Source organism: Bactrocera dorsalis, chromosome 6, assembly GCF_023373825.1.
Source record: "Bactrocera dorsalis isolate Fly_Bdor chromosome 6, ASM2337382v1, whole genome shotgun sequence".
NCBI lineage: Eukaryota > Metazoa > Arthropoda > Insecta > Diptera > Tephritidae > Bactrocera > Bactrocera dorsalis.
In genome coordinates, this window is record NC_064308.1 from 14621681 (window position 1) to 14644833 (window position 23153).

Sequence of the window (23153 nt, forward strand, 5' to 3'; positions counted from 1 at the left end):
TGATTTGGTTGTTGCTGAGTCATTTTCATATAAATATTTGGTTTTTTTTTATATTATATTTTCAAAAGTGCACGCAGATTTTTATAAGATATTCTTGCATCTAATTGCCATTTCCTAATTTTTTCAAGGAATGTTCTTGCTTTCGGAATTTCGTCATGAATTTCACAATTAAAACTGTCTTCAATTGTGTTTCCAAGAATGGCGTCATGACGCTCTTCTACCGCGTCATTTGGATTTTCGCTACCACTTAAAAAATATTCATCACGCTTCCCCTTCACTAATCTTCTCTGCCTTTTAGAATAACTCATTTTTTATTGATTATTTTAATTTAATTATATAAATTGTAGCAATTACACTTAAATTTTTATAAATTTTTGTTCAACACTCACAATTCAAAACGACACGTGTTCACTTGCAGCCTTTGTTCTTTTTTGTGCTTATTAACATAACAAGTGAATACGTCGTATATTATACGAGTATTTAGTCGTAATTCGGCAATGCAAAACTACAAGCCACCATCTAGTCACATTGGTCTAGATAAAAAGTAGATTTTTCTATCTATCTTTATACCACTGATTTTGTGTTATAGGACCAATGCTTTTTGCAGGGTAGTATCGACCAGATTATATTGATTATTTATTATTTGAGCAAAAGCTAATCCCACATACTACTATGTAATTGCCACATACTCAAAAAAAATTTCCCTGGGTTTCATTAAGGTACCTTACATTCAATCACCAATCATATGGAGCAAGGTATATGTGGGAAGGGTTAAGTTTTCGCCCAATTGTATCTATTTTAGCCGCAAAGATACACTGTTATGAATATACATGTTCTGAAATTTGCATAGAGATGACTCAAATATTGGCTGATGTATCCAGCATAAAGTGACCTAGAAGTTCGAAAATCTTCATATTAGGTATATGGAAGCTCAGGGAAGTATTGACCCGATTCAACCCATTTTTGTTACAAAGAAATGCTAATGTCAGGAAAGGATTCTGTGCGAATTTCAATGTTTTATATCACACATTGAACGATATTTTCGGTCAAAAGTCAACTATAGGTACTGGGGTTCACATATTCGGTACCTAGGGGCTTTAATAGTTTTGGTTGGATTTCGACAATTTTTGGGCAAAAGGTGGCATACCTAAGAGAATTGTTACTGCAAAATTTTATTCCGTTATATTAATTACTTCTTTATTTGCATACCGGCCTGGAAGTGGAAAGTGAAAAAATCAAATAGAATTTTAAATTGTGTTATATGGAAAGTAGGCGTGATTGCAGTCCGATTTAGCTCATTTTCACACTGTGACTTAGAAATATTTAAAGAATTTAGTCGAAATCGGTCTGCAGGGTTCCGGGATTTCACCAAAAAGTGGGCGGTGCCACGCCCATTGTCCAATTTTCACACCGGTTCCGATAGAGCCTCTTTATACCATTTAAATACCACCCACCTAGAATAATTTAGCAAGATTTCAGTATTTAATTAAAATAAATAAATAAAGCAGTACTCATTTTATGCAAGTGACCAACCTATTTCAACGTGTTTGGTTAAGCGGGTAGTTTAATAAAAAATTAATTCATAACTTGAACTCCCCCTACACTATAACAAAAACCCTAATTTCTAAAAAGTTAAAAAATATTTTTCGTTTTTTTAATATTTCATTGTTTTACCGAAAAAATCGAAAAAATACTTTCACCAAATTAATATTTATATTATTAAAATTAAATACACAAGGGGCCATCCATAAATTACGTCACACGAATTTAAGGACTTTTTAGCCCCTCCCCCCGTCCTTGTCACAAGTTGTCACATTTTGAACTCCCCCCTCTCTGCCGTGACGTCACACATTTTCCAATTTTTCGGATTTATCAAAAAATAAAAATAAACAGGTTATTCTGTTTATTCTTATATTTATTGAATAATCTTTAATACAATCAAAATTTAGTTAAATTTTAAAGTACAGAGACAACGAATGATTAGTCAAGAAATAATTTTGTAACTTTAATTAAAATTATAATATAAAATAAAGTACGATTCGCAGAAGAGCCCCAGTGTTTACAAATTTATTGTAACGAACCCTGGACACGGCGAGTATACTCGTACCTCAGCAAGCTATACTTGTAAGAAGTATGGGCAGTAAAAAGCTTCGTTACGACTTAAGAATTAAAAAACAAAGATTGTGTTTATAAATGTTTAATGTTTTTCTTGTTTACCTATAAATTTCACGTTTGTGCATCACAAATTTTGAAATGTGATGTCACAAAGCTTTTGACAATGTCACTTCTGAATGATACCCTCCCCCCCTTCAAGGTGTGACGTAATTTATGGATGGCCCCTTAAGCGACTGGTACTTAAAACAATAATTTCTATATATTTTATAAAAAACAACCGTGAGGTGCAGCAAGATATGGACAGTTAAGAGGGATTAATTTCATTTAAGCGGAGTACTACTTAACCGGGCTTCACTGTACACATAAATCAGAGGAATATTAAATATTTTCTTTGACACATTTCTTGACTTGAAAATCGACAAATTAACTATGTTGTCAATATTATTCTATACTTATATTTGCGGAGTTGTCGTTTTTTCTTTCTCATACAAATATCAGAAATTGTTTAATTTATGATTTCTAGCTCTTGCCATCGTCGCGAAAAGACGCTTGTTGGCAAAGGCATGCTCGGGAAGTTGTAATGGTGTTTGTTTTTATGAATGAAGCAAGTTTGCCTGTTGAAAGTGCGCTTGCGTTCATGAATGAAAATATTGTTTTTGTGTGTTTTTCTACAAATTTGGGCATCGACTATTTGGCTGCCATATTACTTGTGACGCTGCTGATGCTATTTGAGACGATTGTTGGTTTTGTAGAACAATTTTTGTAGTTTATGCGGGTGACATACATATCTACATGGGAACGCATATATGTAAGTATGTATGTTGTATATGCATTATTTGTGTGGGAATGTCATACGCACATATTTACTCGTACATGTTTTTTTTTTTTTTTTTTTTTTTGCGGACTGACGGACGCCTAAATTGTTCAAAAAGTCTCAGTTTTGTCATTATGGATGCTGACGCTTCGCTGACAGCTTTCCATTTATCGGTCGACTGACACATGACTGTCGTTAAATTATCGACTGTAAAACTACCACCGAGTGTGGTTTTTAGTTTTTCCCTTGTATTTGAAAATCTAGGGCAATAAAAAAGTACATGTTCAGAGTCTTCTATATGCTCTGTACACGTCAGACAGTTCGGACTAATGTCATTGTGGAATCTGAAAAGGTAGCTTCTGAAGCACCCGTGTCCACTAAGAATTTGGGTCAGATGAAAGTCTAGGTCCCCATGCCGTCTGTCTATCCACGAATGGATGTCCGGTATAAGTCGGTGGGTCCAACGCCCTTTGGATGAGGAATTCCACCGCTCCTGCCACATTTTAATGCTATTGTTCCTCTCCTCTGTCTTTGCCGATACTGTTTTAGGCGCTGATAGATGATATAAACGCTCGAGTTCATCTCCCTGGATGTCAATGGGCGGCATGCTGGCTAATACTTCAGCAGCGTCGGTTGATATAGTCCGGAAAGCACTTATTACTCGAATTGCAGAAAGCCTATGCACTGCAATTATTTGTTTAGCATACGCTTTTATATCCATTGCCTGTATCCAAACTGATGCCGCATACAGTATTACGGAACTCATTGCTTTCGCTATTAAGAATCGCCGGCTGGAACGCACACAGCCTGTGTTGGTCATCATTCTCGATAGGGCATTATAGATTTTGTTTGCCTTCGCGGAAGAATACTCCAGGTGTTCTTTAAATTTTAATTTGGAGTCCAATATTACTCCCAGATACTTCAGTTGCGGCTGCGAGGTAATCTCGCACTCCCCTATAGTGAGCTCTATTCGTTCTTCTATCTTCCTAGTACTTATGAGTAAAACTTCTGTTTTTTCCTCCGCCAGTTTCAGATTCACAGAAGAGAACCATTGGCGTAGATCATTTATGCACTCATTACATTTATTTCTCAGGTCGGCTAATTGTTTGGCTACTGCTACCACCATGAGGTCATCCGCGTAAGCTACTAGTTTAATATCTGTTGGTTGCTGTCTTTTTAGCACCCCATCGTACATAAGTTTCCATAATAGTGGGCCTAACACTGAGCCTTGGGGTACACCACTCGAGATAGAGTAGCTCTTGGTGCCTTCGTCCGTCTCAAAAATCAGCCTCCTGTTTTTAAAATAACTCGTTATTATGTTTATGAGGTATTCAGGGGCCCGTATTTCATCCAGGGCTTTGATTATGTGTGCCCATTTTGCTGAGTTGAACGCATTCTTGACATCCAGGGTAATCACCGCGCAGTACTTTTTTGTGCCACCTTTCCATCTTTTGCCACTTACTGCACATCTTGCAGTATCGACGACTTCTCGTAGTGCGTCAATAGTGGATCTCTTCTTTATAAAGCCGTATTGTCTCTCTGATAATCCGCCGGCTTTCTGGATTGCTAACTCCAGGCGGTTTCGTATTATACTTTCGTACACTTTACCCATTGTGTCGAGCATACATAGAGGTCGGTACGATGAAGGTTCTTCAGGTGGTTTCTTTGGTTTTGGGAGCAGAACCAAACGTTGTACTTTCCAAGAGTCGGGGAATACCTCTTCCTTTAAACAAGCGTTGTACATTTTAGCGAAAACTCGGGGTTTTAAGCTTATGGCTTCCTTCAGAGCTCTGTTTGGTATGCCATCCAATCCAGGCGCTTTGGTGTTTTTGATTTCACTGATCAACAAAAAAAAAAATTTTCTGTGTAACAAGAAAAATTTTGGCTGATTCTGTTAGGAATAAGGTCAAGTAGAGTAGAATTAGTAGTTTAAAAATTTAGATACGAATAGTTTTATTGTAATATGATTTTTTTCACTTTTATTAAATTACAACTTATTTTAACAAAAATTAAATTACTTTCAGTGTTATAATATTAAAATAAATACTTCATTATGGTTTTCTCCTGTATTTCGCGTCAGGAACGTCCCTCTGTAATCCCCAGCAATAATCAGCCGGTATAGTTGGACTCCATTTCCCCTGGTATCGTTTTTCTATATTATAAATGTCTTGGTGGAATCGTTCCCCGTGTTCATCACTAACGGCACCCAAGTTTGGAGGAAAAAAGTCTAAATGTGAATGTAAAAAATGTATTTTTAAGGACATATTGCAGCCTAATGCTTTATAATTCTCTAGAAGTTCCTCAACAATAGTTTTATAGTCATTTGATCGGTAATTTCCAAGAAAATTTTCAGTGATTTTTATAAATGATTCCCAAGCTGGTTTTTCCAGATCATTGAGCTGGTTTTTAAATATATCATCTTTTATCAGTTGCCTGATTTGAGGACCTACAAACACGCCCTCTTTAATCTTGGCGTCACTGATTTTAGGGAATTTTTCTTTTAGATATTGAAATCCAGCGCCATTTTTATCCATTGCTTTAACAAAGTTTTTCATCAGACCAAGTTTTATATGGAGAGGTGGTAAAAATATATCTTCAGGTTGTACTAATGGAGAATGTTTCACATTTTTTATTCCTGGAGTAAGAGATCGTCTTTTGCACCAATTTTTCTTCACGTAATGGTTCTTCCTATCCCTACTGTCCCATTCACAAAGAAAACAACAAAATTTTGTATACCCAAGTTGCAATCCTAATAAAAGCGCAACAACTTTTAAATCTCCGCAAATTTTCCATTTATGTTCGTCATACTGAATCTTTTCTAAGATAAATTTCATTGTTTCATAGGATTCTTTCATGTTAGCACCATAACCTACCGGTACGGAGGGAAGATTGTTGCCATTATGTAACAAAACTGCCTTTAAGCTTGTTTTTGAAGAATCAATAAATAAACGCCACTCTTCAACTTTGTGTTGTGTTCCCAAAATATTCATAACATCACAGACACTGTTACAAAATATCAAATCATTATCTTGTGAAAAAAAGCTTTTTAACTCTTCATCTCGATGCCGAAAAAAAGTTATTTTTGTGTTTGGTTGCAATAAATTCCATCCTTTTAATCGAGATCCTAAAAGTTCACCTTGTTGTTTAGACAAGTGTAAATCACGAACTAAATCATTAAGATCTCCTTGAGATAGTAGGTGTGGTGTTTCTTCCTGGAGACAGATAGATGAAGAAGCAATTTGAAAATCAGGATCAGTACTTATATTATCTGTTTCCTCTGATTCAGTTGAAAGATCAGAGCGCTGAGGTGGTTTTGGTGTAGGTAGTTCTTCACTGTGAGGAATTGGTTTTTTAGCAGATGACACATCAGGATACTTAATTTGTTTTTTTGTTTTAATTGTAATGCCTTTTGTATTAGTCAGACAAAAGTAACAATTAGTTGAATGGTCTGTCGGCTCCATCCAAATCATCGGAATACCGAAAGGCATAGATCGAGATCTTTTTTCCCAACCCGTAAGAAGTCCTACACACGTAACACAACAGATGTGTGGAACCCACACTTTATCTTGCTGTCCAACAGGAAAACCGAAATAACTTTCATACAATTTTTTTATTAAAGGTGTTAAATTTCTTCGTTGAGATACAAAAGTTATTTCACCACAAATGTAACAGAACTTGTCAGGATCATTTTTACACTTTCTTGACATTCTTTAAGAATCACTCCACTTAGCAAACACAAAATACAGCCACTTTTCAGAAAAATAAAGCACTGAATTAGAAAATAATAAGGAAAAGACGATTAATATTAAACTTTACTGATAAGTACCGGAACACGGAAACTAGATCTAATCAAATCAATGTACGTATGATTTTGTAGAGAGGTTAGGTAGATATTTCAAAAGTACTGCTTACTTTTTTTGTTACAAAATTTTGTTGGTCAGTGTTTTCCTTGCTATTGCCAATAGTTCGTCTTCCGTGACTAACGGGGGTGACTCTACGGCTTCGTTTCGTCGCTTGGCATATGAAATCCGGTCGTGTTTCGGGAATAGTGTTTCGACGACCTTTCCCATAAAAGAGGCATCTTTAGGTTGCTGCTGCTTGTTTTTAAATCTGGACATGCATATTTTGTATGCAGTGCCCCAAGGGTCAAGGTTTGCTTCCTCACACAGCTTCTCAAAACATGATTTTTTGCTTCGTGTAATTGCCGATTTCAGGAGCTTCTTGTGGCTTTTAAATTCCTCCCTAAGGCGATTTTCGTTCGTTTCGCCCCAGTTACGCTGTAGACGCCGTCTAGCTGAGTGACAAAGCTTTCTCAACATGGAAATTTCATCATTCCACCAATATACAGGCCGCCGCTTGTGGTTATGTGACGTTCTACGCATTGTTGCATCGCATGCTGCCACGAGTTCTTTTCGAACTGCTGATACCAAGTGGGCGGCGTTGTCACCAGATGCCTTTGATGCACTCCAGACTAGGTCAAACAGGTCTGGGTCGAACTCTTGTTGTTTCCAACTTCGCCTTCGGGAGGGGTTTCTGCTTAGAAGCTCCTGCTCTCGGGAGTACGAAATTTGCGCTATAATTGCCATGTGATCACTGTTTGTGTATATGTCGGACACTGCCCACTTAATGTGCCTGCTCAGCGAATCGTTTGCAAACATAATGTCAATTATGGATCCTTTATTGCCTTTTTGGTAAGTGTTTCGAGTTCCGGTGTTCATTATTGTTAAGTGAGTTTGACTCAGATATTCATGAATTAGCCGCCCGCGGTGGTTTGTACATCTGCTGCCCCATGCAGTTGACCAAGCATTAAAATCACCCGCTATTATAATAGGTGTTTTGCCTCTGGTTTCTAAAGACAGCCTTAAGAGGAAGTCTTCGAATTCCGTGATTGATGCGCTGGGACGAGCATAGCAGCTTACAAAATAAATCCCCTGAATATTCGCCCATGTGAAAAAATTATGGGCTTCTCTGGGGCAGGTCTTAAAAGGTTGCCCTTTACAGGACCATATTGCTGCCTTGCAAGATTTGTCTGCAATCCATGTGCTTTCCGGACGCTGGGAGTATTGTTCACTTAGTATGGCGACATCAATGTTTTCTTCTATGGTTATCTGATCTAGCAAATCTTGTGCTGCTACGCAATGATTTAGATTCAACTGCAGTATCTTCATTTACTTAGAGACTTCAGAGACTCAAGGTACTTTGGGCATATCGTGCTCAATACAGAGTGCTCCCCTTTGCAGAGCATGCAGCTCGGAGCTTTTGTACACGACTTTGCTAGATGTCCTGCGGTTCCACAACGTGTGCATAGGGAAGATCTGTCTGTCAAACTGCAGCATTTACGAGCCATGTGACCCAGGTGGAAACACCTATAACACCTGGGAATAGGCGAGTATTCTCGAAGGCGGCAGATCGACCACCCGATCTTTATTTTTCCCAGTTTGAGTGCAGCCTTTGCATCTTGAGCGCGCATGCATACAAGTGCTATTTGTGTGCCACTACGCGTTTTTCGCAGACTTTTGACACTTGTTATCTCCAGATTTTGGATTCCACACTCCCTTTTCAATGCTTCGCAGATTTCTTCGGGAGTTGTTATTTCGTCCAGATCTTTGCATACAATCGTAACGTTGTGAGTTTTGGGCTGTATCATAGCCATTTCTCCAACTACTCCCTCCAGGGCGCTTTGGAAGGATTCTGCTTTTGTGTCTACTCCATTTTTCAATTCTAAAAGCAGGTCTCCTTTGAGGGTTTTTCGAACATAGGTTACGTTCGAACCCAGCTTCTCGAGCCCGCTGTCACTTTTTATTTTTCGCAGAATATCTGGATACAACGCCCCTTCCTTCTTCGTAATAATGATGGCATCCGGTTTTGTTTTAATTTTCTTCTCCACCTGTTTCCTCTTTTTAACCACGTCTACCCATCCTTCATTTCCGTTTTGAAGAGTCGTGGTATCATTTTGGTTTGTTTTTGCTGCTCCACTATACGTTAGGTGCGCATTTTCGGTTATATTTTTTGGCTTTTTTGTGGGTGGTAGAATGCCTGATGCCTCTCTCATTCTTTTTTGGGTATTATCATCTCTACCAATAGGGGCTTGAGATGATTTTCCTATTAACACCCTTCTCGCTGGGATATCCACTTTTTCAGCTTTGGCGTGTAATGTCACAATGTTGTTCAAAAGTTCACGCATCGCCTGGTTAATATGCCTTTGGCCGGCCATCATGTTTTCCAACTCTTTAATTTTTTCCCTAGTTTGCTAAAAATGCTAGCCGTTTCTCTGTTTTGTGATTCCTCGGGCTTATCGCTTTTGCTTACATGATCGGCAGCATCACATTCCTTATTTGGTCTAGCAGCGGCGGACTCCTCATTTTTTCCTTTAGGCGGCGTTCTCATTATTTTTGAAATCCTTCGAAAAGGATTATCCGGTGTTTGCTCACTACTATTTTCAGAGGCCATACCTCCGAAAAAAAGATAGTCTGGGAACAACCGTCGCTGTGTATGTTCAGTCGCTAGCTTTTATGCTTAACTTAAAAAACAAAACAAAAGGGCTGGGAATGCCAGAGCTGAAAGAAAACAGCTGATACTTGTGTTTTCGATGGTTGGCAACGCACAAACCAAAAGAAAAACGAAAACACAAGGAATGGATCAGCTGATGGATCAAAATAACAACGGCAGAAAAAGAAAAACACAAATTAACTGCACGTTTGTTATGAGGGGAAAAAACCAAACAATTTTGCAAAATTGGAAAACACAAAAGGTATGTGCTATTGAATATATTTACGTATAAATCAAAGTGTACTTATCTGGTCCCGTAGGTTTGGTGTCCACTTAGGTGGTTAATCCTCCTGGAACGTCCCACACAACAACCAACCTCACACAATATAAAAAACTAGAAATTTACAAAGAAATTTCGGGAACACAGCAAAAACACGTCTACTTCACACGTATGTAAATCGAACATGTGTACTCATATTTGTATGTTGGTTTGTGTATACATTATTTGTTGGGCAATGCCGTACACATATGCATATGTATGTACATGTAGAGCAGTGCGCGCACACTTTTTACTGATAAATGATAATATCACGATTTGAATTTGAATTGTACTTACATATGGATGTATGTAATTATGTGCTAATATGTAGATGCGCATGAAAATTTAAATGAAGACATGTAATTTACATACATATGTATGTACAATATTATTGTAATATATTAAGTTTTTTAGGACATTATGATAGTATCTCATATATGTATGTATATCGCATATATGTATATAAAACCATTCATATATGAAATTATATTATATTACCAAACATAAGAAATATTTAAAAATTAACTGTTATTCACACATTAACTACAAATATATATTTTGAAAATAGCATAGTTTACTTTAAATGTTATCAGTTTTGCATGTATTCAGAAAAATACGCAAAATGATAATCATATCAACAACGTCTCTAGTAGCAATGTATATTTCTGAGCATAATTTTCATTGAATGCTCAGCTCTATTCGCTCAGCACTGTTAAAATTTCTCCTTCTCAGTCAAAAGTGGTGAAATCCACTAATAGGGTTTTGTTAGCTCTTGACAGTTCACACGCCTGTCCGCAATTGAACCGTCTCTATACCAGAGAACGTTTAATATAGAGAAGGTTCACGGCGCGAATAACGTAAAAATATTTTTGGCTAACTCGGCAGAGATGGAAGAGTCTCACCACAGACAAATTATGAGCGAGTTTCACCACATTTAACAGCGATTGAGGGGTTTTTAGAGTCTATGAGAATAACATGTAAATGTAAATAAAAGAGAACCAATGCAGGGCAATATACATACATGTGTATTTATATGCAGGTGACTTTTGGTTGGCGGAAAAGTTCCTGTATGCTTTTGTATACTATATACAAGTAGTTAGATTTTTTCTAAGTCTAATATACGTATGTATGCATGCTCCTTATGATACTCCCAACAATAGCATTGTGATATTTTCATGCTTCATGTTAGCTTTCAACCAGAGGATCGCTTGTGTGTGATACATATGCAATACATACATATGTATGTATGAATGTATGCTTTTGCGTTTTGCCGTCGGCAATTCAATATTGACATGTAAACATAATTATGATATGAGTATAATTTTATATGAATGCATAGTACTATTTACAGTCAATTTGGACTTGAATATTTAATAATTTTATTTGATTTTTACATAATATACTATACTAATAAATATTTTTGTATTATTTCTTAGCAATAGAAATTGAATTTATCACAACAATATATGTATATGTAAATACATCGTCTATCATATTAATCTTATTATCTGCTCATATGATTGCATGTATACGCATGTGCGCGTTCAGAAATTCATATCATGATTTTATCACTTATCAATATATTACATGTGCGCGCATTGATCTGCATGTTCATATATTCATATATACTTATATGTACATATATTTGTATACACTTCCGAACAAATAATGCACAAGCATACAAACATACATATGCGTACACATGTGAATATGTCACCATAAAAAATTGAAGCATTGTTCTACAAAAACAACAATTGTCTAAATAGCAGAAGCATCACAAGTCAATATGGCAGCCGAATTGGCGAAGCCCAAATGTAGTAAATTTTGCAACAAAAACGATTTCATTCATAAACGCAGGCGCATATGCCACGAGCGACCTCGCTTCATTCATATAAACAGACGCCGTAACATCTCCCCGAGCATGCCTTTGCCTACAAGCGTCTTTTCGCGACGATGGCAAAAGCTGAAAATCATAAATTGAACAACTTTCTGATGATTCTTCACAGAAAGAAGTGAGAAAAGTGGCAACATAGGAGTTGTCGATTTATAATATTTGTCTAAAATATTATTCCGGGACTCGCAAAAATCTGCGTCGATATGTAAGCAAGCTCATACATATGCATACATATTTACGCTAGTTTGTTGGCGAAGCTGTTACAGCGGCAAGGGAAGCGGTCAATAGGCGGCCTTTCGTTTATTTTTTTCGGCACAGCTTGGATTTTCTATCATCACACAAGTGCTGAACACATTGAGTGCGACAGAATGTTCTGTCAAATATTAAATACGCACGTTCTCAGGGACACAGTTATTGAGGCAGCTGCACAACTACATAACTGTGTCCATAAGAACGTGCGTATTTAATATTTGACAGAACAGTCTGTCGCACTCAATGTGTTCAGTACTTGTGTGATGATAGAAAATCCAAGCTGTGCCGAAAAAAATAAACGAAAGGCCGCCTATTGACCGCTTCCCTTGCCGCTGTAACAGCTTCGCCAACAAACTAGCGTAAATATGTATGCATATGTATGAGCTTGCTTACATATCGACGCAGATTTTTGCGAGTCACGGAATAATATTTTAGACAGATATTATAAATCGACAACTCCTATGTTGCCACTTTTCTCACTTCTTTCTGTGAAGAATCATCAGAAAGTTGTTCAATTTATGATTTTCAGCTTTTGCCATCGTCGCGAAAAGACGCTTGTAGGCAAAGGCATGCTCGGGGAGATGTTACGGCGTCTGTTTATATGAATGAAGCGAGGTCGCTCGTGGCATATGCGCCTGCGTTTATGAATGAAATCGTTTTTGTTGCAAAATATACTACATTTGGGCTTCGCCTATTCGGCTGCCATATTGACTTGTGATGCTTCTGCTATTTATACAATTGTTGTTTTTGTAGAACAATGCTTCAATTTTTTATGGTGACATATTCACATGTGTACGCATATGTATGTTTGTATGCTTGTGCATTATTTGTTCGGAAGTGCATACAAATATATGTACATATAAGTATATATGAATATATGAACATGCAGATCAATGCGCGCACATGTAATATATTGATAAGTGATAAAATCATGATATGAATTTCTGAACGCGCACATGCGTATACATGCAATCATATGAGCAGATAATAAGATTAATATGATTGACGATGTATTTACATATACATACATATATTGTTGTGATAAATTCAATTTCTATTACTAAGAAATAATACAAAAATATTTATTAGTATAGTATATTATGTAAAAATCAAATCAAATTATTAAATATTCAAGTCCAAATTGACTGTAAATAGTACTATGCATTCATATAAAATTATACTCATATCATAATTATGTTTACTTGTCAATATTGAATTGCCGACGGCAAAACGCAAAAGCATACATTCATACATACATATGTATGTATTGCATATGTATCACACACAAGCGATCCTCTGGTTGAAAGCTAACTGAAGCATGCAAATATCACAATGCTCTTGTTGGGAGTATCATAAGGAGCATGCATACATACGTATATTAGACTTAGAAAAAATCTAACTACTTGTATATAGTATACAAAAGCATACAGGAACTTTTCCGCCAACCAAAAGTCACCTGCATATAAATACACATGTATGTATATTGCCCTGCATTGGTTCTCTTTTATTTACATTTACATGTTATTCTCATAGACTCTAAAAACCCCTCAATCGCTGTTAAATGTGGTGAAACTCGCTCATAATTTGTCTGTGGTGAGACTCTTCCATCTCTGCCGAGTTAGCCAAAAATATTTTTACGTTATTCGCGCCGTGAACCTTCTCTATATTAAACGTTCTCTGTCTATACTATACTTTCTCTGGTTCAGGTTCGGGTGTGATTTTCATTGGCATGCTTGTGTTCTGTTTTTGCTAAATTACATATTTGGCATTCGTTAATTATATTTTGAATATTTTGTTGGGAAAATAATATGTTTCGCCGAAAAGTTGTGTAGTTTTTTGGATTCCTGGGTGTAAAAGTTTTTCGTGAGTAGTTAGTACTAATTCTTTAAATTCTGCATAGATAGATATATTATTTAATAAAACAAGGTTTCGGACAATTTTAGTATATTTCGGATTCATATTTTCTCTATATGCACCTTAAATTATTTCGAAATCTGCGTCACTATTTATGTATAGGGCGCTGATTTTGGAACAAAAATTGTCTAGTAGATATTGTGTCTAATTCTCTATTCATGTCTTTATAAGAAATGTGTGTGATCTGTTTTTTTAAATAATTCTCATGTTGTATGTTCATGGGGCCTTTAGAAAATATGACTTGCCGCTTATAACAATTTATGGGTTTCTCGGACAAATGAAATGAAAGAAATGTGTATGATCTGTTTTTTAAATAATTCTCATGTTGTATGTTCATGGGGCCTTTAGAAAATATGACTTGTTGCTTATAACAATTTATGATTTTCTCGGACAAATTTATTAGATTACTTCTTCTGCGCTGTTTGCGTGGATTCTCCAACAAATGTTTGTTCTATTTTTACTATAGATAGGGCATCGGCGATATAGTTTTCTTTTCCTTTAATTTATTTTATATCAAAGTCATATTCTGAAAGCCTTATTTTACATGTTATTAATTTAGAGTTGGGTTCTTTTAATTTGTGCAACCAGCACAAAGGTTGGTGATCGGATGTTATTTCAAAATGTCGTCCTAATAAATAATGTCGAAAAGTTTTAGTTGCCCAGACTAACAATTCTTTTTCTATGGCACTGTAATTTACTTCGTGTTCATTTAGAGTTCCATTGATGTAACTAACGGGGTGTCCATCTTATGAGAGAACAGCTCCCAAGGCTACGTTGCTTGCGTCTGTAGGTAGGTAGGTAGGTAGGAGTGCAGCCCTATCGGGCTCAATTAGCACTGATGTGCCATTTTGATACACTATTCGTAGAACCTCCTGTATCTGCTGTTACGTTCCACCCTCTCTCTCAAACCATTTTGAGGTTTCGATGAAACTACTTATGTCCGATATGCTTTTGGTGGAAATCCATTTAAGGTTTGGTGCTTGGTGGATTCCGAGTGTTTTGTGTCGGATCTGTGCCAGAGCTGGGCATTCGCAGAGAAAGTGGAAGATTGTTTCCTTTTTCCCTGCTACTCCGCAGCTTCGGCAGATGTCGTTGTAGGGCACACCCATTTTGGACGCATGTTCCCCAAATGGCCAGTGCCCTGTTGTGGTAGCTGTTATTCTGTAAATACTTTTTCTTGACCTATTTAATAGGTCATTGGTTCTTTTCCTGTCGTATGTTAGCCATAATTGTTTAGTTATGACGCATTTTGTACTGTTTTTCCACCTGTTTTTAGCAATTTGTTGAAATTGTTTATTGATCTCTCCTTTGATCGATCCTAGCGGGCTCGGTATGAGCTCCGCCTCGGATTCATTGAGGAAAGCTCCTGCCTTTGCCAACTCATCTGCTTTTTCGTTACCGAAAATGTTCCTGTGGCCGGGAACCCAGATCAAGTTTAGCTGGAGCTTGTCTTTTATTGAGCTTAGTGCTCTCTTGCAGTTGTGAACTATACTGGAATTTGTCATGGGTGAAGACAATGCCAGGAGAGCCGCCTGGCTATCCGTAAATATAGTTGCTTCATGTATATTCCCGTGATTTTCTAATAGAACTTCGCAGGCTTTTTCTATGCCTAGTACTTCTGCTTGGAAGATGCTAGCCGAGTTCGGTAGACGTATGGAGAGAGATATGCCCAGATCAGCGGAGAATACCCCCGTGCCCACTCCGTAATCCATTTTGGACCCGTCGGTATAGACTGAGGTGGTACCCTCCTCTGCAATTGAGCCTCTTCTCCATTCTCGTCTAGATGGTATCTTCACCTGGAAGTGTCTATTGAAATCCAGCTTTGGGAGAATGTAGTCTGATTTATTAATAGTGAGCTTGTTTAGAATTACACTATGTCCATAGTTCTGCTGATTCCAACCTCCCAATTCTTTTATTCTTATCGCCGCAATAGCTGCTGTTTTTTGAATAAAAATGTCCATTGGTAGTTGATGCAGGATCACATTGAGCGCATCAGTCGGACATGACCTGATTGCGCCCGTAACACCCGCACATGCTGCTCTTTGTATTCCATTTAATTTTCTAATGTTGTACTGTTTGTTTAGCGCTGGCCACCATACCAGAGCTCCATATGTGAGTATGGGTCTTATGACCGCCGTGTACATCCACATGATTATACTTGGTTTGAGGCCCCAATTCTTGTTGACGATTTTCTTACAAGTATAGTAGGCCATGTATGCTTTGTTTATTCTTTTTTCTATATTTATTTTCCAGGATAGTTTGGCGTCAATCTCCACCCCCAAATACTTAGCTGTTGGGGATAGAGTGAGTGTTGTGCCGTTAAGTACCGGAAGTTGAAACTGAGGTATTTTGGTTCTACTAGTGAATAGCATCAGTTCTGTTTTGTTCGGGTTAACTCCTAGACCATTGCTTTTAGCCCATAGGTTTAACCTACGAAGTGCTCTTTCCATAATCTCGCTGACTGTTGAAGGAAACATTCCTGATACCAACAACACTATATCGTCTGCATATGCTACTGCTTTCACTCCTCCACCGTTTAATTGGAGGAGTATTTCGTTCAGCGCTACAACCCATAGAAGCGGAGAGAGGACCCCCCCTTGAGGCGTCCCTCTACTCACATAACTTTTTTGTGTTGCAGCGCCGTTTGAAGCTATAATCTTCCTATTCTCAAGTATCGATAGTATCCATCTGCACACAGTGTCATCTATGCCCCCATGCGCCAGAGAATTAATTATCGTATTTATTTCTATGTTATTAAAGGCGCCCTCTATTTCTAGAAAAGCAGCCATTGTGTATTGTATGTGGTGTAGTGATTTTTCAATCACACCTATCACCTCGTGAAGGGCGGTTTCGGTCGATCGGCCCTTTATGTACGCATGTTGGGACTTCGATAACTTCTCCGCCATTATTGTTCTTACGTGTATATCTATTAGCCTTTCTAGTACCTTCAACATAAATGAGGTAAGGCTTATAGGTCTAAAATCCTTGGCATTCTCGTGTGTTCTTCTGCCTGGTTTCGGAAGGAACACAACTTTACTCCTTTTCCAACTTCTTGGGATGTAAGATAGTTGAATGCTTGCTCTGTATATATTTTCAAGCCTTAGAACCATTGGTTCTACCAGTTTATGCAGCATTATGGGCATAATCCCGTCAGGACCAACCGCTTTAAATGGTGCAAAACTATTTATGGCATATTTAGATTTTCCTTTTGTCTACTATTTGGCTTCGATAGTCAGCTGCGTTCACCGGTGGTTCCGGTTGAACCCTCGTTGAAGGTGTTTGCTGACTCCCGGGGAAGTGTGTTGTGATTAGTACCTCCAGAGACTCTTTTGCCGAGGAGGTCCACTCACTACCCTCCGCCCTAATGTAGGCAGTATTAATATGGTCTTTGGATAGCATTTTACTCAGCCTAGCGGCTTCTCTGCAACTTTCAATCGATGTGCAGAAAGTTCGCCATGAGTCATTTTTAGCTTTCCTGACTGCTTTTTTGTATTCCTTCATAAGGTCTTTATATGGCTGCCAGATTGTGGTTCTAAAACTCTCATTGAAAGCTTTCCTTAGTTGTGTTCTCAAATTCTTGAGTTCACTGTTCCACCAAGGAAGAGACTTTCTCTTTTTCAAAACTGTTAGCGGAGTAGATTTATTAAAAGTTGTGATTAGGATTTTTTCCAACTTCTCTACTTCTGAATCTAGTTCCTCTGGATTTCTGATACTTTTATTGCCTCCCTTTTCGAGGCATTTTGTTGCTATACTGGTAAATTTTTCCCATGCCGTTCTTCTAGGGTTCCGGTATGTGAGAGGCGCACTGTACCTCTCGCGGACGCTGAAGAGTATCCAGGAGTGATCCGACATGGAAGGCTCATCGGATACCCTCCAGTTATCCACAACGAGACTGTCTGTGTCTGTTGATAGCGTGAGGTCAAGAACTTCCTCCCACCCCGGGAACCTATCCGAGCTTGGGAAAATAAAAGTTGGCTTATCGCTCTTGTTGCAAATACTTAGATTACTATTCTAAATATACTGCAAAAGTGACTCACCTCTGGTGTTTATACTGGAGCTACGCCATACGGTGTGCCTTGCATTTGCATCACACCCTATTAAGACATCATCCTTCTTGTTCTCCTCTACTAGCCTGGTGAGCGGGGCCGGTGGTATGTCTTCGTCATGGGCCAAGTAGGCCGAGACCAAGAAGAAGGGCTTTTCCTTCTGTTCCACCTTCACCACTGTGATATCTGCTGTGCTGTAATTAGGACAAAGAAATGCATTTATACTTTTATTGATAAGAATGCATGCCCTAGGTTTACCTCTGTTCCGCGTGTAAAACAGGTTGTAATTGCTGCTGTTTAGCCCTTTTATGGAATCTTCATTCACCCAGGGCTCCTGTATTAGACTGATGTCGATGCCCCCCTCGTTCACGAGGGTTGTCAGATTCGCTGTAGCACTCTTCGAGTGCTGCAGGTTAATCTGTACGCACCTTATGCTGTTGTTATTGGGCATCCCGGGGTTCTGCAATGCCCACATTCCTTAGCAACTGGCTGGCGTCGTCGACCTCTTCCGTGTCGTCTTCGTCAGCCGCTTTGTCGCCTTGGAAGATTTTTAATCTGGCCTTGCGTATTCCGAAGCTGATTTTGTTGTCAGTCTTCTTCAGAGCCTCAATGGACTCCTCGCAAATGGCCACTAGTATTGGCTTGCTTGCTTTATTTGGTTTTTCCTCCTTGATAAGCTACCACTCATCTATACCAGGTATAGATTTGTTCTGCAGCTTAATGCACCTCAGGAGTTTTTCGCCTGGCTCCTCTAGTGGGGGTAGCCAAATGCGAGCCCGAGGCCTCTTTCGAATATCGCTGGCGGGTATAAGCCTCAATTGGAGGCCTTCAAAGGCGTTGCTAATTTTAGCAACACTACCCGTCAGGAAATCTAGCGAGGCCTGGTCCGCGCACTTGATGACCCTGTAGGCCCTGAGGGTCTCAGAGGAGTCAAACTCCGGGTGATGACCCGCCGGATTGTCGAGTACTTAGCTTAGCACCATACTCGACAATCTGACGTCGATCTCCACCCATCTCTCCTGTATAGTGCTCGGAGAGGAGGATTTCCCATCTATAGTGGCCACCTGCAGGCTATCTCTGGCTACATCGCAGAAATGCCTTGCCGTTGTTGTGCTGCTGTGTTCTCCTTCGCTCCTCCTCGGTTTTTTGGGCTGAGCTCCGGGTACTTCTGTTGTGGAGCGATTTCTCTTCTGAGAAGTGCTCTCTTTTTTGCTCTGTTCTTGAGGTTGTGATTGCTTCCTTTTCAGGTAGCTTTCATATTCCTCTACGATAGATTTGAGGCGCTTCGTTTCAGCCTCATCAACTGGGGTACCGGCCGCCTGGTCTTTGGCTATCTTCCCTAGTATGAAGACCGCCCTTTGGTACCGGTTTTTCCTCAGCTGATTCTGGGATTTTTTGCGTTTCTTTTTGCTGTCTCCTTTAGCCGCCAGTGCACTTTGGTTGGTGCTCATAGCAGCCTTGGAGGTAGTTGGTAAATTTGATATTTTGTCTGCTGTATCTACCGGTGTACTTTGGTTGGTACGTCCGGTAGTACTCTTACTTGTCTCCTGGCTGGAGGCAAGCAGTTCGTCCTCTTCGGATTCCGTTATAGGATTCCTGTAACTCATGTCCGTGGTCGTCGCTGTTGTCGTCGTCATGGTTGTTGTTGTTGTTGCTGTTTTATTGTTGTTTACGTTCATGTTTTGGTCCCACGAGTAAGCCGGAAAGGGTTGGTCACTCGTCCGCAGAGCCGGTATACGGAGAGAAGGCGATTTATACCTCCGACCTCGCCCGGGCATCGGTGGGGACTGTTCGCGATCAGCTATTTATTACCCCCCGCTGACCATTCAGCCCTTGGCACGGGTACCTCGACACCTTGGCTTAGGGTGGTGTTGGTTCGGGTATCCTCACAATTCCACAATAGGAGATGGGCGTAAAACCTAGGGTTTATTCATCCATATCACTATTGTGGGAAATTATGAAGTGTCCCTCTTAGTTCGTAAGATTAGAGTGCGTTTCCTTTGGGATGCACACTTTACTCTTACTTAAGCTCTTTCGCCACGGCAAGGCGACCAACGTCAAAGAGGTTTGCGTCTGTAGTTAATACGAATTTTCTTTCAAAATTCGCTATTTTTGAAATTGGGTCTTCAGAGATTAGTAGTTTTAATTTTTCGAATGCTTCTATGTAATCCTTTTGTTTGGTGTCTATTTTGGCTCCTTTTTTCAAACATCTAGTCATGGGCTTAGCTATGTGGGCAAAGTTAGGTATGACTTTTCTGTAGTAACCTGTGAGTCCTAAGAAAGTTTTAATTTCTTTGGCAGTGGGTACTGTACTATGGCTCTTATTTTGTCGGGGTTTGGTTTAATTCCATCTTTAGTTATGATATGTCCTAAAAATATTGTTTCCTGTTTTAAAAATTCGCATTGTAGTTTCAAATTAGCTTGTGAAAGTTTTTCAAAAAGTACCTGTAAGGATTGCAAGTGTTCTTCTAATGAGGTGGAAAAGACTATAATATCATCTCAGTAAACCAAGCAATTTTTATTTAGAAGCTGACGAAGTAGGCTGTTCATAGTTGAGGGTATCTGTCGGATATAGTGATTTCGTTTAGTTTTCTATAGTCAACCACAATACGGAACTTTTTCTGTCCGGAAGCGTCTGCCTTTTTGGGTACAACCCAGATGGGGCTACTAGTTATATGGTGAGTTACTCTCTCGTATTATTCCTTGTTCTAACATGTCTTGAATTTATTATCTACTTCTTTTTCGAAGATCTGTTGGTAGTTATAGTTTGAATATATGGCGTTATATGTAGAGTTAATAGTGTGTTTTTCTTGGTTGGTAAAAGTCAGTTTATCACCTTAGTGGTATTGGATATTTTGGAAATTTTTTAGTAGATTAGTTAGTTTATATTTTTCTTCTATATTTAAATGGTCTAGTCGAAATAAGTTTTCTAGCAATGCAGAGTGTTCTAAAAATATGTGATCTTCATGGGATAAAGGATATTCTCATTTAACAAATAAAAATAATTTCAGTATACCGCGATTTAGACTCTATGTCACAAATCATCCAGATGGAAAAGCGCATGGTGACACGGCAGTGTTTATTATATAGAAATCGTTTAAGCCACTATGCTCTAGAATCTTATGATATTCCAAGTTACAAGCTACAACAACATCACTAAAAATTCGAGGTTTTAAAATTACAGAAAGCGAATTTAAAAACTTTTTTGGAACACTAGGTCAAAGATTTCTAGTAGCTGGAGATTACAACGCGAAACAAACGTCTTATTAATGTGAAAGGATGACAGCTGTACTACACTATTATGAATACGCATAATAAGCTGGATATAATATCTCCTGGTAAGCCGACATACTGGTCCAGTGATAGAAAAAAATACCAGACTAAATAGATTTTGCTGTAGTGAAAAATATAGACAGATCGCTTATGACAGCTGATACATGTGCAGACTCATCATCTGATCATTCTCCTGTACTAATAAAGTTATACTCGTACGAACAGAATTTGATATTTAAGCCAGCAGTTTCTCTAACATCACATAAAACTAATTGGTTGAAGTATAGAAAATATATCAGTAGCCACATCAATATTTATTGCAAAATAAATACAGGAAGAGACATTGATGAAAATATAAGAGTATTTAATGACGTAATATCTAATGCAGCTGTATTGGCAACACCAAAAAGAAACAATAAACCTTTTGGTTTTAGAAAGATCACCAATAATGAAATAGAGAAAATTGTAAATGAGAAAAGGCGAGCTAGGCGTGAATGGCAGTTAAATCGCTCCCCTTCAACTCCGCTTCTGCTATTAGAAAGTTGAAAAAAGCGCTTAAACGCGAGGAAGAACACAACACGGAAAATTATATAAAGAAACTGTGTCCAAATTCCAGTAGGCAAAACTCCGTTTGGAAAGCCCAAAAGTCTTTCAAGCCACTAGTAGACTCCACCTTCCTCTAAGACAGTTGAATGGTAATTGGCTACGTAGTGGTGAGGATAAGGCAAATTGCTTTGCAAATCACTTAGAAAAGGTATTTCACCCCAATTGCCCAAAGAACAACTTTAAGTTGCCAACCTTGCCCAATACCGCAAACGAGTCACATGTGTCTATTAGGCCTTCTTCTTCTGAAGTTAATAGAATAATAAAAGAAGTTAATCCAATAAAGTCACCACGACATGATAATATTACCCCAAAAATGCTAATTGAGTTACCAAATATTGCCGTAGAAGTGCTCTCCTTGCTCTTCAATGCCATTCTTAATCTCAGATACTATCCAATTTCATGGAAAAAGTCTCAGATTATCTTGATAGATAAACCTGGGAAAGACTTAACATACAGACTAATTAGTTTTCTACCCTGTCTTTCAAAAGTATTTGAAAAAGTATTACCATCAAAGATGTCTTCTTTCCTCCACGAAAATAATACAATACCAATGCATCAATTGAGTTCTCGTGCGAAACATGGCACAATAGAGCAAGTAAATAGAATTACTAACGAGATAAGGAAAGTATTTGAGCACAGGGAGTACTGTTCAGCAATATTTCAAGATGTATCTCAGGCGTTTGATAAGATGATGCATGAAGGCTTTTTACATAAGATTAATTAAAAGGTACCTTTAGAATTGTATAAAACATTGGAGTCTTATTTAAATAATAGACAATTTATGGTAAAAGTAGGAGATTTCATATCTGATGAAAGACAGATAAGGAGCTGGTGTACCACAGGGCAGCGTTTTAGGCCCAACTCTATATGCACATCATATATACAGCAGATCTTCCAACAGCTAACAATGTATTAACTTCAACTTTTGCGTACGACACAGCTATAGTGAGACGTAACAAATGCCACATAATAGCATCAAGAATATTAGCCGAGCACTTAAGGTTTGTCGAAGAATGGCCAGCCAACTGGCGTATAAATGTGAATGAACAAAAGTGTAAGCATGTTACATTTTCTCTTAGGCCAAAAATGTGTCCGGCAATAAAAATTAACAATATTTTAGTACCCCAAGCAAATGAAGTAACCTATCTTGGTATTCACCTAGATAGAAGACTTACGTGAAAAAAACACATCTCTAGTAAAATAGCATGTATGAAGATTAGAGCTGCAAATTTAAATTGGTTTTTAAATAAAAACTCCAAACTTAGTTTAGACAACAAAGTGCTTTTATATAATGCGGTCATAAAGCCGATTTGGATGTATGGCAATCACGTGTTCACCATGGAAATATGAAATAATGAAAATATCCATAAAGACCTTGGTATTTCTATGGTAAAGAAAAAAGTAGAAGACAGCAGAATTAAATATATATGT

General features: G+C 38.2%; 1 protein-coding gene across 1 annotated transcript in view; it reads left to right on the forward strand.

Moving 5' to 3' along the window:
* LOC125779137 (uncharacterized) overlaps window positions 1–23153 on the forward strand; it is a 154822-nt gene that overhangs the window by 60582 nt on the left and 71087 nt on the right. The window lies entirely within an intron of this gene.